Source organism: Petaurus breviceps, unplaced genomic scaffold (assembly GCF_028583685.1).
Source record: "Petaurus breviceps papuanus isolate PSGF00001 unplaced genomic scaffold, PetGlider_PUasm1.0 225, whole genome shotgun sequence".
In the NCBI taxonomy this organism is placed as follows: Eukaryota; Metazoa; Chordata; class Mammalia; order Diprotodontia; family Petauridae; genus Petaurus; species Petaurus breviceps.
Window position 1 is genome coordinate 11,976,697 of NW_027185889.1, and position 17,061 is coordinate 11,993,757.

Below are 17,061 nucleotides of genomic sequence, written 5' to 3' on the forward strand. Positions count from 1 at the left end.
AGGAAGGAAGGAAGGAAGGAAGGAAGGAAGGAAGGAAGGAAGGAAGGGATAGATTCAAGTGCCTATTATGTCCCAAGCACTGTGCTGAGTACTTTACAAATATTGTCACATTTGATTCTCACAAAAACTGTGGGAGGTAGGTGCTATTATTTCTTCTATTTTATAGTTGAGAAACTGAGGCAAACAGAAGTTAAGTGACTTGCCCAGGGTCACATAGCTAGTCAGTGTCAGAAGACAAATTCAAACTCAGATTTTCCTTACTTCAGACCCAGCAGTTCATCTACTCTACTACCTAGCTGCACTCTGAGGAATAGTTGAAACCTCTGTCACATCTATAATTCATTTTATAACCTCATATTTCATAGATCTCAAATTCACATGACTGCATCATGGAGGGGTGAGGGATATGGAGGGAACAAGAGAACAATGGGTAGTGTTGATCTGAATATCTGAAGGATATTATTGTTGAGTTTTATTTTATTAACTATTTTTCCCTGTGAGAGTTATTAGGAGGAGATGAAGATTATAACTAAATTCATTAACCTGAGGCAGATTTGCCATGCAGGTAATATTTTGAGGTACTTACCAAGACTTGGACATGGACCCCATTCTCCTGTGCTCTATGCGGGTCACTGTAGAAAAAAAAATATATATGGAGTATAAGCATGCAGTCAGCTAAGTGGGTTATTTAAATTTATAGCTGACCTTCAAAGTTTCCACATCTTGTATTAGCAACTGCTCATTTAACAGATGTCCAACAAATTCTATTTGCCTTTGCAAAACTTACTATGCTTGGACAAAACATGAAGGTCTTTCTTCACAGAGATGCTAAATAGAAGCAGGAACAGACGTTATATTACTTTAATTCTTTTTTTTTTTTAATCCTAACTGGAAACAACAACAAAGAACTGAGAAATTACATTTTCAACTCCTGAGTGCATCTATTTTTTGAGCATTCTCACTCATGGAGAATTAGCTCTTTGCAAACCTCTGAGACTGCATATTATAAATATAAGTGTACAGCAGGATGACACATGTAATTCCCTGCTCAAAAGAAAAAGAAATATATAAATCCACACTGTCCGCTAACAGTACCAGTCAGTGTACAGGTCAAATGAAAGGATGGGTAAAGAAAGGGAGAGGAGTATAGTCAAAAGAATGTTGAATTTAAAGTCAGAAAACCTGGTTTCAGATCCTGACTCAGCTATTTAGTCCCACTGTGACTTGGGTAAGTCATTTCAGTTCTATCTGCCTCAGTTTCCTCAAATGAAAAATGAGAATAATATCGCCTATTTCACAAAGTTGTTGTGAGGATTAAAAGAGACATTTGCAAAGTAACACAGTGCCTGGCACTTAGTAGGAGCTTAATAAATTCTTGTTTCCTTTCTCTCTGGGCCTCTGTGACTCACCTAGCAAATGAAAAAGAGCAGGTGAGGATGACGATGATGGTAGTGCAGCTAAGTGTCACTCACAATGGCTGTGCCACACAGAGTGTCAGGCTCTGAGTGAGGAAGATGCTTCTTCCAGAGTCTGAATCTCATTTCAGATACTTACTAGCTGTGTGATCCTGAGCAAGTCACTTAACCCTCTTTGCCTCAGTTTCCTCATCTGTAAAAATGAGCAGGAGAAGGAAATGACAAATGATTCCAGTATCTTTGCCAACAACCCCCCCCCCCCATCATCATCATCATTAAACGGCCTCTAGGGTGACTTCTAGCTCTAAATCTATGATCCTAAATGCTCTCCATTGGTCCTTGAGAGCACTGCTTAATGTTTACACTTTCATTGGGAGTAAACATGCCAACCTACTTCATTTAGACACCATCCTTATAGAGGCAGTGTTATTCCTGATCCTGTCTATCCTCTGGTTCTGTGAAATGTGGAGAAAAACCATCTGCCATCAATAATGCTGTCAAGAAGGTTTGGAAAGCTTTGGATCTGTTTTTGGCAGCATATTATCTGTTAAAATATCATTGGAAGCAAACCCAGGAAATTGTGCTGTTCATAAAAAGTGACAAATGGCAAAACACATGGACTTGCCTGAGATGGGTATGGGGAAAGTGTTTGATTTAGCAGAAGCACAGATTTCAGCTCAAGTCAATAAAGGGAAAGACGGGTCCCTATGTTTGTGTATGACAGACGTATATGCTAGGCTCCACAATGCCGTCTTCAGCATTCAGGAAGGATGGCATTGAGTTAGAACAGCTGTTGAACACACCCAGGAAAACTCCTTTTTGCTCACAAAGGCTAAACAGAAACAGAAGAGGGAGTAGAGAAGGGACTAATTAAAAATTAGATTTAATGGCTCCTGACAATAAGACTCAGCCTAGCAGCCAAACCATAGTGGGGCATCGAAGTCTTTGCTAGTAAAATGTTGCAGCTGGCAATAATAGCAATTTAACTATTCTGAGGGGCCCCCCACCCCCTTCCCAGGGCTAATTAGTTTACCTAATGATGAAATCCATTGAAAAGAGGATTTACCAGAATATGATGGGGGGCGGGGGTTAAGTTGTTTTTAGTTTTATTTGTCTGCTTTTATCTTTTTTTTTCCTTAAGAGATTTGTTGGAACCACAGGGACATCCATTCCTCAGTGCTCTGAACAGCAGTCCAGAGATAGCTGACCATGAAGGAACTGGGAGAAATATTGAGTTACTTTCAAGCAGAATTTGCCTTTCAAGTGGCACCTCCCAATTTAGTTGCTCCAGACAGCTGAATTTTATGGGAATAAGCCACCAAGATGAATGTAGCAGCTACTTCTCTCCTTCCTCAAAATATTACCTATATATTTATCTCTATATGTGTTATTTTCCTTCCTCGTCTTGACCTTTTAAAACTTTAGCTTTCTCCCAAGCTCATCTCAGGTACACTCTCCATGGGGAAATCTTTTCAGATTGTACATGAAGTTCAAGCCCTTTCCCTCTTCACTATCTCTTATTAACTATCTATATTAACAACTCCCACCCCACACCTATCAGAATGTAAGTGCCTTCCAGGTAGACAGTTTTTCATTTTGGCTTTGGGTCCTTAAAACAGTGCTTTGGATATAGCAGGTGTTTAATAAATGCATGTTTAGTTGAATTGAATTGACTTTCTTTCCTAGATTATAAACTCTTTGAGGCAGGGATTCTCCCCCACACACACCTTTTTTGGCTTTGTATCCCTAACACAATTAACACTACTTATATACTGCCTGAATTAATTTGAATAACCCCCTTAGAATGTAAGCTTTTTGAGGCAGGTCCTGGTTTGGGGGAGGGGGGGCATTTTGTTTTGTTTGTTTGTTGCTATTTGCTCTCTCTAACTCCAATACAATACAATACCCCGTACATTGTATGTAGTAGGAGCTTAATAAGTGCTTGACATATTGGATTGGATAAATCTGTAAAGCCTACTGTGTTGGAAAGGTAGACCAGGGAACCAAACTGATTGTGTTACAGTTGGTCCACAGACAGAACAAGGAGTCAATCTACGGCCATCTTTCTGACCTTGCAACCAACAGTGATTAAATAATTTTCAGACACAATAATGGGAGGTATGAGGTTTGATACATAAACATAGTCTACTGTGTTCATTCAGCCTTCACAATAATGTTCTGAAATTAATTGACCAAAGGGAAAGGTCTTATTTATAGCAAAATATTTATAGTAGCATTTGTGTGGTAGCAAATATTTGAAAAGAAAGTGGGTGCCCATCATTTCAAGAACCATAGAACAAATTATTGGGTATGTCATGGAATATTATGGCTCCTTATGACATGCCTCCGCCAAGGGTGGCAGCATGGCATAATACAATGGTAACCTACTCAAAAGGGGGCCACAAATCTATACATAAGGATCCCTGTGACTGCATGATGACTTAGCTTTAAAATACGATATTAAGTATTTTTTATTGCATTTTATTTTAAAACTTATTTTGTAATATTTCCCAATTACATTTTTTAATCTGGTTCTGGTGATGCTCAGGAGTGTTATAGGTGGCATGTGGTATAGAAAACCTTAATGCACTAGATAGAACTCTGAATTTTCAGTCAGGAAGACTTGGATTCAAATCCTACTATGGCCGCTTAAATGACCATGGGCAGACACTTTATCTCTCTTGGCCTCGGTTTCTTCATTTGTAAACTGAAGGGACTCAACCTGATAGCTTGTCTTAGGTCTCTTGTTGTTCTAAATCTATGATTCTATGAAATCACCACTATGGAGAGTTCGGCAAAACTCATAAAAGTCTTACATGAACTTACTTAAATTTAAATAAGCAAAACCAAGAGAATAAGTTATTGTTGTTATTAACATCTAATACTTACATAGTGCTTTAAAGTTTATTTTTATAAATTTTTTTTTATTTTTATAAATTTTTATAAATATTATCTCATTTTTCTGCTCACTACAACTCCGGGAGGTAGGTGTGATTATTGTCCTCATTTTTGCAGAAAAAGAAATTGAAAGAGACAGAGGTTAAATTATTTACCCAGGATCACACAGCTATTGAGTGTCTGGGGTCAAATTCAAGCTTTTTCCACCAGCTGTTACCGGTTCTGTCAAATAACATTTGAGTTAAAAACACTAAAAAAAGAACAAGCAGAATTCAGGACAAGCTTCAATGGCCAACCTTGATTATTTGAAACTAATGAAGAATATACCAACGTTCTTCAAAATAAAAGACCTGAAGTTTGTACTGTTGTTAGCTAGCAGCAGCTAGCAATGGCAGTAATAATAGAAGCAGCAGCAACAATAGAAGTAGTAGTAGTAGTACCAGCGGCAATAGTAGCCCATCTCCGTGTTCCAATGAGACACTGGGGTAGGAATTGTTTCCTCCTTGTCTGTCTATCTATCCTGTCTTTCTACCTAACTATCTTGCCCTCTTCACTCAAATTAATCAGCCAGTCAGTGAAGAAGTATTTGTTAATTGTATATTATGGTCCATGGGGACAGAAAGAGTTGGACATGACTAAACAACAACGACAAATGCACCACGTGCTGTGCTGAATAGAAAGGTAAAAGACAGCTCTTCCCTCAAGGAGCCCACAGTCTAATGGAAGAGACAGTAGGAAAACAACTATGTCTAAATGGGAAATAGTAACCTGGAGATAATCAACAGAGGGAGGACATTCACATCAAAAGGGGGGTGGGGGTGGGGGTGCAGGTGCGGGTCAGGAAAGGCCTCTTTAAGAACTTTGAAGGAAGCCAGGGAAAACAGCAAGTTGAGATGAAGAGGGAGATAGGAGGAATGAGGAGCAGCAAGAAAAAATGCCCAGAGTATGGAAAAGGGGTATTTTGTCCAAGGAACATCAAAGAGACCAGTGTAGTTGGACCACAGAGTACACAGAAGTGCTAAGGTGTAAGAAAACTGGGGAGTAGGAAGGGTCAGGTTATAGAGGGCTTTAAAAAAACAGATGATTTTATATTTCATTCTGGTGGCAACAGGGAGACACTGTCTTTGACTGAATGTTTGAGGGGTGGAGGAGATGACTTGGTTAAACTGTGTTTTAGAAGGATGATTTTGGTAGCCTAGCAGAAAAATAATTAAAATAAAGCAGCTTCCTTCCCGAACAGCTATTAAATAAAGGAATAAATATTCATCTGCTTGTATTAATTTAATAAAGTCTGCAGTATGGAAGGTAAACTAGGTGGATTCTGGAGCTTAATACTTTCTTGGATTTCCTTTTTCATTTATGCTTTTATTTCTCCTAGTTTTCTAGAAGCACATCATGATTTTTAAAAGGGATGGAAGGGAGAAGGAAACATTGTCTGCTCCATCTGCATATACAAATTGTTTTTGATGAAGGATGTAGACTATTTCATCTGCATCATTCAAGTGTATTGGATTGCCAAACTATTAGCAATGATCTCTAGAGCTGCATGAGGAGAGTATTATAATCTTTAGTCTTTCTCTGGCTTAAAGGAACAGAAAAAGGTTTTTTGTGTATCTTTGGGACAAATTGTCTGAGACACTACAAAAGGACTTCAACACTGCCTATTTTTAAAAATGGGGAAAAAAGATTGTGGTATGGAGAATTGGGGGGGCAGGGTAGGGAAGAAAGGGACATGTACACAATTTGATTCCATGCAATTCCATATTTTTTTTTCTTTTTAGAAAAACCATTTATTGTGGGAGACTTACAAAGAAAGGTAGATACAATAGACAGGCAGCTGATAGAGCGGAAAGAGCACTGAACTTCAAGTCAGAAAAACTGGGTTGGTGCCCTAGGCTCACAATGTAATAACTGTGATAATGGGTAAGGCACTTTTCTGGTCTGCGATTCTGTAATCTGCAAAAGTGAATTAGTTGAACTTGATGATGTCTGTGGGTCTCTTCTTTCTTGAACAATTTATGATTCTATAAAATAAGAAATGGTCCTTGGCTTTGTGGAATTTGTGCATACATGCACATGCATACACACACACACATTCACACTTACTTCCTGTCTTTGCATTCTGTGCCTCCATGACTCTAATAAAATAACTCCTCACCTCTGCCTCTTAGCTTCCCTGATTCCTTGGTTTACTTCAAGATATAGCTCAAATCTCACTTTATCTAGGAGTACTTTCCTAGTCCCCACCCACCCACCATTAGATCCCTAATTGCTAGTGACTTCCTTCTGAAATGACCAATAGAATCCCCAATAGAATGTAGGACTAAATATTTTCTCCATTTCTCAGGAACTCTCAAAACTCCCCCAGTGAGGAAAGATATAAAGCAAGTATAGTCTACCTAAGCCAAGATCCTAAGAAGACTGACCAGGTAACAACCTGATAAATTAAGAGCAGAGAAAGCTAATTCCTGAAGTGCTTGCTCAGCACCCCTCCCGTTCCACACTTTGGCTGGGTGAACCAACCCAACCCATTGGTTTGTGACCTGGGATCTACTTGACAATTTCCCTGATGGCAGTCTCTGCCAGCACACTTTGACCCTGCTCACCCCACTATTCTACAGCTAGAAGTGGCAGATGTCCACTCTGCCCACTCCCTTTGCAGAGGAGAGGGAGGTCTAATAAAGGTGAAGCATACCCTGTCTTGGGAGATAGTATGTGGAAGCTGTGTTAAGCCAGAAAACTTAGGAACAGAAAGAACTGGGGCAGTAAGCCAACATATGTGTAGAACTGCTTGAAGGAAAACATACTGAAATCCAGTTGAAACACATTTTATCTCTCCCTCAAAATCCCACAGGTCAGGGACTAGGGGCAGCAAAAAATAAATCTCTCAACAAAGATAGAGTCTGAAACAGCTTTGAAGTCCAAACCTTGGGGGATCCGCCCCCAGAAGGGAGGGAGTCAGAAAGTAAGTCATAGGGAAATATGGGAGGAAAAAAATACAGGAATCACCAAATGACAGAAAGAAGAAAATTTAGCTTAAAACCTAGAGCAAACACAGATAAATCAAAAGGGGAGATATTAACAACAGAAGTGAATATGGTCACCAGATATTCAAATGAGTTCAAATAATTCTAAATAAATATTGCAAGACAAAGGAAATAAAACCAACATCTCATGAAGCCAGGGACCCTGTGGATTCCCAAAAAAGCATGAAACCACAACAGTTTATTCCTAAATGGTTCAATAAAGAAATAAGAACATAGAAAGCAGAGATTAAAAGGGAATAGCAGAATTTATGGTCTGCACAGGAGAAATAGTTAGCAAACAAACAAAAATAAACCTTTAATCCAAGGTATTTAGTCTCTCCAAAGAAGTAAGAGAGGATAATTAATCAGGAATAAAAATATACTGAAATAAAGAACAATCTGGAAGAAGATAAGCAAAATTCAGTAGCTTTAAAGGAACGTATGATCTATTAAATTAAAATATTTAATCCCAAAGAAAGAATATGTAAAGACAAGTACTTAAACATTATGTAGGTCTCCCAGAATAACATGACAACTCAAAAATCTGCAAGAAATAATACAAAAAAGTTCCCAGAGTTTCTGATACACACACAAAAAAAAGTGAATCAAAGGAATCCACAAATCTCCTCCAGAAGAAAAACAAAACAAAATAACCACCCCAACTCTCTCCCCCTCCAGGGAAAAAAAAAAAACAACTATGCTGAAAATTCCAAGACAAATAGTGGTTAAATGTAGGGAGCCAAAAAGGCCTGATCCAGGACTCAGATAAAGATCTCACTATGTTCCCTACAGAAGACTCTTTGAGATGCACCTGTGTTAAGCTTTCTACTTGGGTCTTGATATGGGTTACACTTAAAAGGATGTTGTTTGAGTTCTGAGGCCAATAGACTATACCCAAAGATTTTAGTTATTAAGAGCCAAAATATTTGATTCAGCACTCAGGTATCTTTGGGTAGTCAGCTCTAAATGTGATGTCTTAGGATTGCAGCTTTGGCTTTGAAGTTTGCCCTCAATTGTATCTGTTTATGACTGTGGCTGCATTAGCAGGTACCTGAGGCCTAGATCAAAGGTCTTACCCTAAGACTTTAGTCTCCTAGATAACAAATCCTTATCAAATTATCTATTCTGTGCTACTTCCAGGATACAACAGACTAAGATTAGAAAACTTGAGTCCCCTTCCTTTGTCTCATTTGCTCTATAAAAACCTTGTACTAAGAATCAATAAATGGAGTTCATCGTTCTTCCTTGAACTACCCATATGGCCTGGTCATTTCTTATTCATGTCTCCGAATCATGCTAAGTGCTGGACACTGAGCAGCCCACAGCAGTTAAATTTAGCAATTACAATGACAAACAATTAATTTTGCAAGCAAACTAAGATAAAGGCATTTAATTTTTTTTTTAAGAAAATTTGAGTAACACAAGACTAGTCAGTTTCTACTAGAGGCTAGAGGAGGGAATGAAACAAAATGCTACAAAAAGCAAAAAAACTCAAGATCCAAGCCAAAATAACTCATCTTATAAACCCAAGACTAATCATCAGCAAAAAGATAGACATGAGAGAATGAAAAAGAGGGGAAAGAGAGAAAGAGAGACACAGAGAGAGACAGAGACAGTGAGAGACAGAGACAGTGAGAGACAGAGATAAAAACCGAGAAAGAGAAGCTAGAATTGGAGAGAGAAAAAGAGAGAGATGGAGGGCGAGAGAAAGATGGAAGGTCACAGGTCACAAACCAATGGGTTGGGTTGGTTCACCAAAGTTGGAACTGGAAGGTTCCAGCCAAAGTGTGGAACTGGAAGGGTGCTGAGCAAACACTTCAGGGATTAGCTTTCTCTGCTCTTAATTTATCAGGTTGTTACCTGGTCAGTCTTCTTAGGATCTTGGCTTAGGTAGACTATACTTGCTTTATATCTTTACTCATTGGAGGAATTTTGAGAGTTCCTGAGAAATGGAGAAAATATTTAATCCTACATTCTATCTTTCAGGAGACACATAAGAAGGCATTTGAAGGATTCTTATTAAAAAAAAGAGTAGATTTTTTTTAATACTTCAGACAAACAAGAATATAAATAAATATAACCATAAAGGAAAGCAAAAGTAACAAAATAAATGTCTGCATCCATAGAGAATATTAAAAGATGATAAGAATAACAACAACATAGATGGGGAAAGGCACCTACTAACATTTGTTAAAATAAATAAAATAATAAATAATATGGTGAATTGATGCTAAATTTTAAAGTATTTAATATTAAATAATAATAAAAAACAAAATAACAATGGAGGAGCCATTAATAAATTTTTTTTAAGCAATTGGGGTTAAGTAACTTGCTCAAGGTTACACAGCCAGTTATTTCTGGGTGTGGTGCTAAGTATCTGAGCCCAGGATTTGATCCCCAGGTCATCCTGACATTGGGGGCCGGTGCTCTTACTCGCAGAGCCACCTGGCTGCCCCGCAATAAATTTCTTTCTAAAAGCATATGGAGATAAAGATTAAAGTGGCTTTTAAATAAGGGAAGAGATAATGGAGAAGCAACTTGAATCACCATGGACTTAATCTCTCCCTCTTTCCCCTCACTTCTCATTCCATATAGGTGAATGCTTTTGTAGCAACAACCACATTGGCATACCCAGGACAGGATGACTGCTAGCACAGGTTCCTAAATCTGCTTTACTAGGAAAGATAGCTGTTTAAAGGCTCAATCTTTTTAAATTACATTCACTAGTTCAAGGGAAAAGTCAGCACCCTGAATTTCAGAGAAACAAAAGTGGAAAAATGAAGACCAACAGACAGGACTCTGACTGCCTGAATCAAAACAATATTGCTATACACTTTAGAGTCTTTACATCTGAGCAGTTAGGGAGCTCTGAACATGTGGCCTCTCAGATTCTTGAGGAGGGAATCACAAGATCTTTCTTGCAAGCCCCCAAAGCAAAATACCAACTCAGAGTATATATACACTTCTCAGAAACAGAAGGCATCACAATCCTCGTGACTCAGAGTCTAACTAGAAATTAACAAAGGTGTGAAAACCTTCCTACAAGCAAGCCACCCCTACCCCCACCCCCCACCCCCCGCCCAAGCAAGCTTCCCTTAATGGGCTCTTTGTGACTGAAGATCTTAAGTCCCATTAATATTACAGGAAACTAGAGTCAGAAAGACCTGACACTAACTTAACTGTGCAACCCTGGGAAAGCCACTAAAACTGTGTCTGCCTCAGTTTCCTCGGCTGTAAAATGGAGAGGATAATCATAAGACCTACCTCCCAGAGGTGTTGTAAAGATCAAATGAAACAATATTTGCAAAGCACTTAGTACACTGTCTGGTACACAATAGGCATCTAATAACTGCTTATTTTCTTCTTTCCTTCCTTCCTTCCTTCCTTCTTCCCTCCCCTCCTGTAGCTTCTCACAGAGAGAGAGACAGAGAGAGACAGAGACAGAGAGAGAGACAGAGAGAGAGAGAGAGAGAGAGAGAGAGAGAGAGAGAGAGAGAGAGAGCTTGAGGGCGAGGGAGGGAGAGAGAGAGAGAGAGCTTGAGGGCGAGGGAGGGAGAGAGAGAGGCTGCAAGGGAAAGGGTGAAGGGGCTAAAGGAGATATGGAAACAGGAAAATATCAAAATCTTGATTCAGTGGTGGGAAGCGCTCCCACTAAAGAGCACTCTGCTGGGATGGGGAGGGGAAGGAAAACATTCTCTATTTGGAGGGCAGGACCCTAAAGGATACATAATCATCAGAGATTTGGTGTGCAAACACAACTAAATAGGAGAATACTGTACCTTCACAGAAAGCATCTTGCCTTGGGAGAAGGAAAATCAGAACTCTTGGGAGAGACTAACATCTAGAAGGGAAGGGGAGGCACAGAAATGATTGTTAGGAGAGTGGAGAATAGGTAAATTTACAAGATAAAGGACAAAGAGAGATTTATATCATGGAGGAATATTTTTATCTTCTCTCTATCCTGAAGGAGTTGATTTTTCCAAAACTGAGACAAAAGGTGGGTAGAGGGGTCAAGATCTACAAGGCAATAACCCTGAAATTATTTAGAATAGGGATTTCAAAATAGGGCCTTTCTAAGTTTTAATTGCATGAGGAAAATGGAGCTAAAGAAGAAATAAATATAAAGACTATGAATAAAAGACTTAAATTTTAGATTCAACAGAAATCTAACAGAATTAGTGAGGAGGATGAAGTAAAGAAATCCTTTTGAGAAAAGTGGGTTGAAAGTGAAAAAAAAAACCTAACAAAAAATGTTAAAAGAGAAGAGAAAGGGGCATTTTAACTAACTGCCTAACCAAGAAGGAAAAAAGAAGAGAGCAAGCAGATAATTATAATAAAAGGAAAAATGAAATTAATAAATTAAGTAAAACTCTGAAAATAAGAGGGGAGGTGGGATGAAAAAGGAATCCTGTAGAAATAGTTACCTTAAAGTAGAATAAGTGAAAGTAATTAGAGACAAAGTATTGTCTTTAAAGAGGATGAGGAACAAAAAAAAGTCCTATTTCAGAAAAAAAACACAGTATTAAAGACAACTGGAGGAAAATATAGACCTAAACTTTCACAGCGACTTTGTAAAGTAGTGATTTGTCTGCTCTGGGAAGTGTTCAATCAGGACTACTGTTCATGGATATGATAGAAAGGCTTCCAGCATTATAGAAAAAATAGGTCTAGGTGTTCTTTCAGAGTTCTTCCAGCTCTAAGATTCTATAATATGAGTCTCTACTAGCTAAAGAATTCTAGCTAGTATTAAATATAAGAAAAAAAACAGAGTGGTGATAATTTGAACCTGAATGGCTGCATTACCTCATGCTCATAGTACTTCTTCCATACCTGCAGATCACAACTCATTCATGTCTTTTTCTGAGTGTTCCTTAGCCATCACTTTTTTGCTTAAATAATAAATTAATGTTATCTAAATAAATAATATATGAATAATAAAATAATAATAATAATGAACAATAAATATCCTAAAAAGCTAGAGTCTCTTTTCTAGGTTTATGCTTCCATTCACCATCCTCAGAACTTTCCAAACCAAAATATGACTACTGGACCATTATTCCCATATACAGTAATTGTTGAGTCTTCTTTTTTAGACTATAAGCTCCTTGAGGAAAGGGACTTTTTGTTTTTGTTTTTGATTTTATAACTCCAATGTTTAGCACACAGTATTTGACCAAGAATGAGCACTTCATAATCCTTTCAAATTCATCCATTCATTCTATTATTTAATATGGATGCCAATATGGCATGTGTTAGATAGAAGCTAGGTATAGCAGATCTATGACAACTCTAATTCATTTCTTCTTCACAACAACCTTGTGAATTAGAGGTTGTTGTCATTACCATTTTATAGATGAGACAACAAAGTGTTGTCAAAGAGTGTCAACAAAGGGATTGGCCCATGGTCATAAAACTAGTGTCAGAAGCAGTATTTCAAACACACACATACACACACATGCATGCATGCACACACACACCCTTTGCCTTAGCTCTTCCAGTCAACAGCTTTCATGCTATCTCTATGTACCTCCCACTCAGTGGAATTCTGTACTGCTCTAACACCTATTTTGAGGCTGGTTGACTGGTTTCTAGAGACTCCCTGGATTGCTACTGAATGCTCAGTAGGGCTTGATTGTGGTCAAGATGGAATTTGTCAAGAAACCAGATGTGATGTTGGCGGTTAAGTCAAGTGGCCCATTCATAAGAATGTGAACCCTGTCACCCCTCTGAAAGACTGAAAAATCTCATTATAAATGAATGACACATTGGCCACTAAAAAGTCTACCAATTTACAGGGAAAAAAATAAGCAAACTCTATTTTTCCTTTCTTTCTTTTTCTTCTTCCCTTTCTTTTCTTTCCTTTCCTTTTTTTCCTTCCTTTCTTTCCCTCCCTGCCTCATTTTCCAACATAAATATTTAAGACAATGAGTGCAAATTAGATACAAATGCTTTCTGTGAACAAATTCACAGCCCCTTCTTCCTCACCTACATTTTAACATGCCAATGTGCTCTTAAATTTTTTGTGGAAAAATTATAGAATAGAATTTATTATTTAGCATTTATTAAGTACCTACTATATGCCAGGCAGTGTACTAAGTGCTAAAGATACAAAGAAACACAAAAACCAGTCCCTGCCCTCAAGAAGCTCACAGTCTAATGGGGTATATACAACATGAAAGCATATATGTACAAATAAGATATAGAAAGGACAAAGTGATGAAAATCAATAGCTGATAGAAAAAACCTAAGAGGTCAGCCCATCCCAACTCTTGATTTAACAGAAGAAGAAACTGAGATCCAAAGCAGTTAAATCATGTGCTACAGGTCATACAGTAGATTAATGCCAGAGACAATACTAGAATATAAATTCAACCCTCCTTCTACCACATTATATTGTTCTATCTTAGAAGCATTCATAGAAACTAAGCCTACAGAAAGTCAAAAGTCAATGTCACAAAACAAGTTCATTTATTCATTCATCCATCTATTCATACATACATATATACATACATACATTCACCCATTTTGTGAGACAGAATGATCCTTTCTAGAATACAAACATTTGGAAACTAGGAATTATCTCATCTAAACTTTGTGTCTCCCTTTCCTTTCCCCTCCATATACTTTGGGGTAGCTGTGTAATTGTGTACTGTAGGAGCTAAATAAATATTTGTTTTATGAATGAATGAAGATAATGCATTGTCTTTGTCTCATATTTATCCATTCATTTATTTATCCATATTTATTAATCCTCTACTGTGTGCAGATCATCGTGTTAAATACTGGGAGAAATACATAGTTTAAGAAAAGACAGTCTATGCCCTCATAAACCAAGTCCATAAAACCAATTTTTTTCTTATTCTTGACTTGAAAACACCATCAGAATGTAACAACTTTTCTGACTCATTGAGTGTATTGAACCTTCTGTTGACAAGGGAAGTCACTGGTGGACCTTGGCTTTCTCAAGGACACTGGTACAATCATGAAACTGGAGCAGTGTCTCTTCCCCTTCTCACTCAGCATTCTTTTCCAATCTGATTTAATTCTTATAGGGGATACAATTGTACTAATTTTTTAAAAGGAACTTTTAAAATTGCTCATTCTAAAAGTGCTTTATAAAATCACTATGAAGCTTTCATTATAGCACAGAGGGTGAATATTATTGCAACAATACCTCATCTTTCTGGTATCCTTAGTGAATGAAAATCCTTCATAAGGGAATTTACAGGTAATTGAAGCTTTTTCCTTCAAGACCCAAGACTTTAAAATAATATTAACCTATTATAAAAACAACCTTCTTTCCAGAGTATATTAGACATATCCCTGTCTTTAAGAACAAAGTATGCTGAGCATAATCTAATCTCTGCTCAGGAACTCCAGGTTGTTGTTTCCATGCCAATTATTATTTCTTGAGTTTCCCTGGCCAAAGGCCCAATTGATCAGTATCTATCCTTCTGATGTGACTCTTCAGATTTTGCAAGGCTAGTTGGCAGACAATGAATACCATCCTCTGGCAAAGATCCATGAGGGGGGTGGCTAGGTGGCGCAGTGAATAGAGCACTGGCCCTGGAGTCAGGAGGACCTGAGTTCAAATCCATCCTCAGACACTTAACACTTACTAGCTGTGTGACCTTGGGCAAGTCACTTAACCCCAATAGTCATGCCCTTTCCCTTGCAGAAATAAAGAAAAAACAAAAGAAAGAAAACATGTCCGGGGTGGCCAGGTAGCACAGCGAGTAAGAGCACCAGCTCTAGTGTCAGGATGACCTGGAGATCGAATTCCAGGCTCAGACACTTAGCATCCACCCAGAAATACCTGGCTGTGTAACCTTGAGCAAGTTACTTAACCCCAATTGCTTAGGGGTGGCCAGGTGGCTCAGCAAGTAAAAGCACCAGCTCCAGTGTTGGGATGACCTGGGGAATCTAATCCGGGCTCAGATACTCAGCACCACACCCAGAAATAACTGGCCATGTAACCTTGAACAAGTTACTTAACCCCAATTGCTTAAAAAAAAAAAAGATCCATGAGGACTTTGCCTCCTTGCTAAAGTCAAGGAGCATCTGGGTTCAGTCCCTGTGGTCCTTGAGAGCTCAGGGTTACTCCCTTCCATGATAGCACATTAAAGGAGGGCTTCATTGTACTGTGCAGAAGTACAGTTTTATGATTTTTCAACTCTGCTATCTCTGCCCGCATCAGGTTGTTAACTCCCATCTACTGCCGTTGTGTGCTTTAAATCTCCTAACTCTGATCAACATTATGCTGTTCATTTTCGTGCTTTGAAATCAGCCATCAGTGACTGTCTAGTGTAATAGATAGATGATGAACTTTGGTGTCAGGGAGACCTGGGGTTCAAGTCCCACCACTGATACATACTTTCTGTGGCAGCCTGACTAAATTATTTAATTTTTCCAGCTTCAGGTGGTTCTCTAAAACTATAAATTGCTGATGTCTTTTGGAAGAAAGAATTTCTTGGGGCAGGAAGGGAGTTACCTACACTGATTAAATCAAAGATCTGGACCAAAAACAAATCTGCCTGTGCTAGAAACTAGATAACTAATCTTGATAAATATTATTCTTAAACAATAAAGTTGTTAGCTAAGGGTTCTCAAGTATGCAGAAAGCTTTAATCCCAGAACTTCATGATAACTATTTCTTTGGTTTACGAACTTTTCCCCCTTGCTTCTGTGAGGTACTTTGTTAAGTTAAATTGTCTAAAAGTCCAAATTCCTAGTTAAGTAAGCTGCCACTAGAATATAAATCTATGGAATGTTAGGGAGAGAATCAACCAATCTATCAATCAACAAGCATTTGTTTAATAAGTGCCTGCTCTATGCCAGACCATGGGATAAGTGCTGGTGATGCAAAGATACAAATGAAGCTGTCTCTGTCCTCAAGAAGCTTAAATTCCATCAAGGAACTTTCAAAATGTCTAGTTCAAATACATTTTTAAGATGAGGAAACTAAAGAAGAGAAAAAGAGATGACAGCTTGCCCGAGATAATCAGTTACAGGGTAGAGACCAGAACGCAGGTTCCTGACTACCTGGTCAGGGCATTATCCCTCATACTACGCCATCTCAAAACCATTCCCTTGTGTAACAGTATAAATTCTCTTTCTTTAAAATGGATTTGTACCAGTGTGGTTCAATTCAGTTGAATTCAACCCACATTTAGTAAATGACTATTGTTTACAAAGCACTCGGCTATGGGTTGGGAATAGAAAAGAAAAAATGAAGCAGCCCTGCCCTCTGGGAGCTTATGTTCTAGTTATTCATCTTCAGTTACAAACTTCTGGAGAGTAAGAGTTGCATCTGTTTCATGTAATAAGTTCTACATATATAGGCCTGTTCACAGAGGCATTTAACAAATGCTATTTGAGCCAAAAGACCAAAGAGATCTTTTTACATCATAAAATTCAACTGGAAATGTGCTTTGGGGTTCATTATGGTGGAAAATGAGGCTTGTTACAAAGGACTGATATAGAAATCATATTATCCCTGATAGTTCTATTGAAAAGGTGAGTGGGAAGTCACTAATCTAATTGCCGAACAGTGATGGGTACAAAGAAGATATTTTAAATCTTCCATCTACAGGTCAAATATAGGAGGAATGTCTTTTCTCTTTTATATAAATGTCATAATCTTATTTCAAGAAGATACACCATATCCCAGCCAAGGAAAAAAAATGCCAGTAGCTTTTAAAAAAAGCTATGATGGGGATTGA

At 38.1% G+C, this 17,061-nt stretch overlaps 1 long non-coding RNA gene across 1 annotated transcript in view; it reads right to left on the reverse strand.

Annotated features, from left to right (window-relative positions):
• LOC138166622 (uncharacterized) overlaps window positions 1-1,604 on the reverse strand; it is a 6,967-nt gene extending 5,363 nt beyond the window's left edge. The window contains exons 1-2 of the long non-coding RNA XR_011169649.1: window positions 1,555-1,604; window positions 587-632 (exon numbers count right to left, since the gene is read on the reverse strand). This is a non-coding gene — a long non-coding RNA (uncharacterized lncRNA). The remainder of the gene's footprint in view (window positions 1-586; window positions 633-1,554) is intronic.
• Window positions 1,605-17,061: the final 15,457 nt, after the last annotated feature.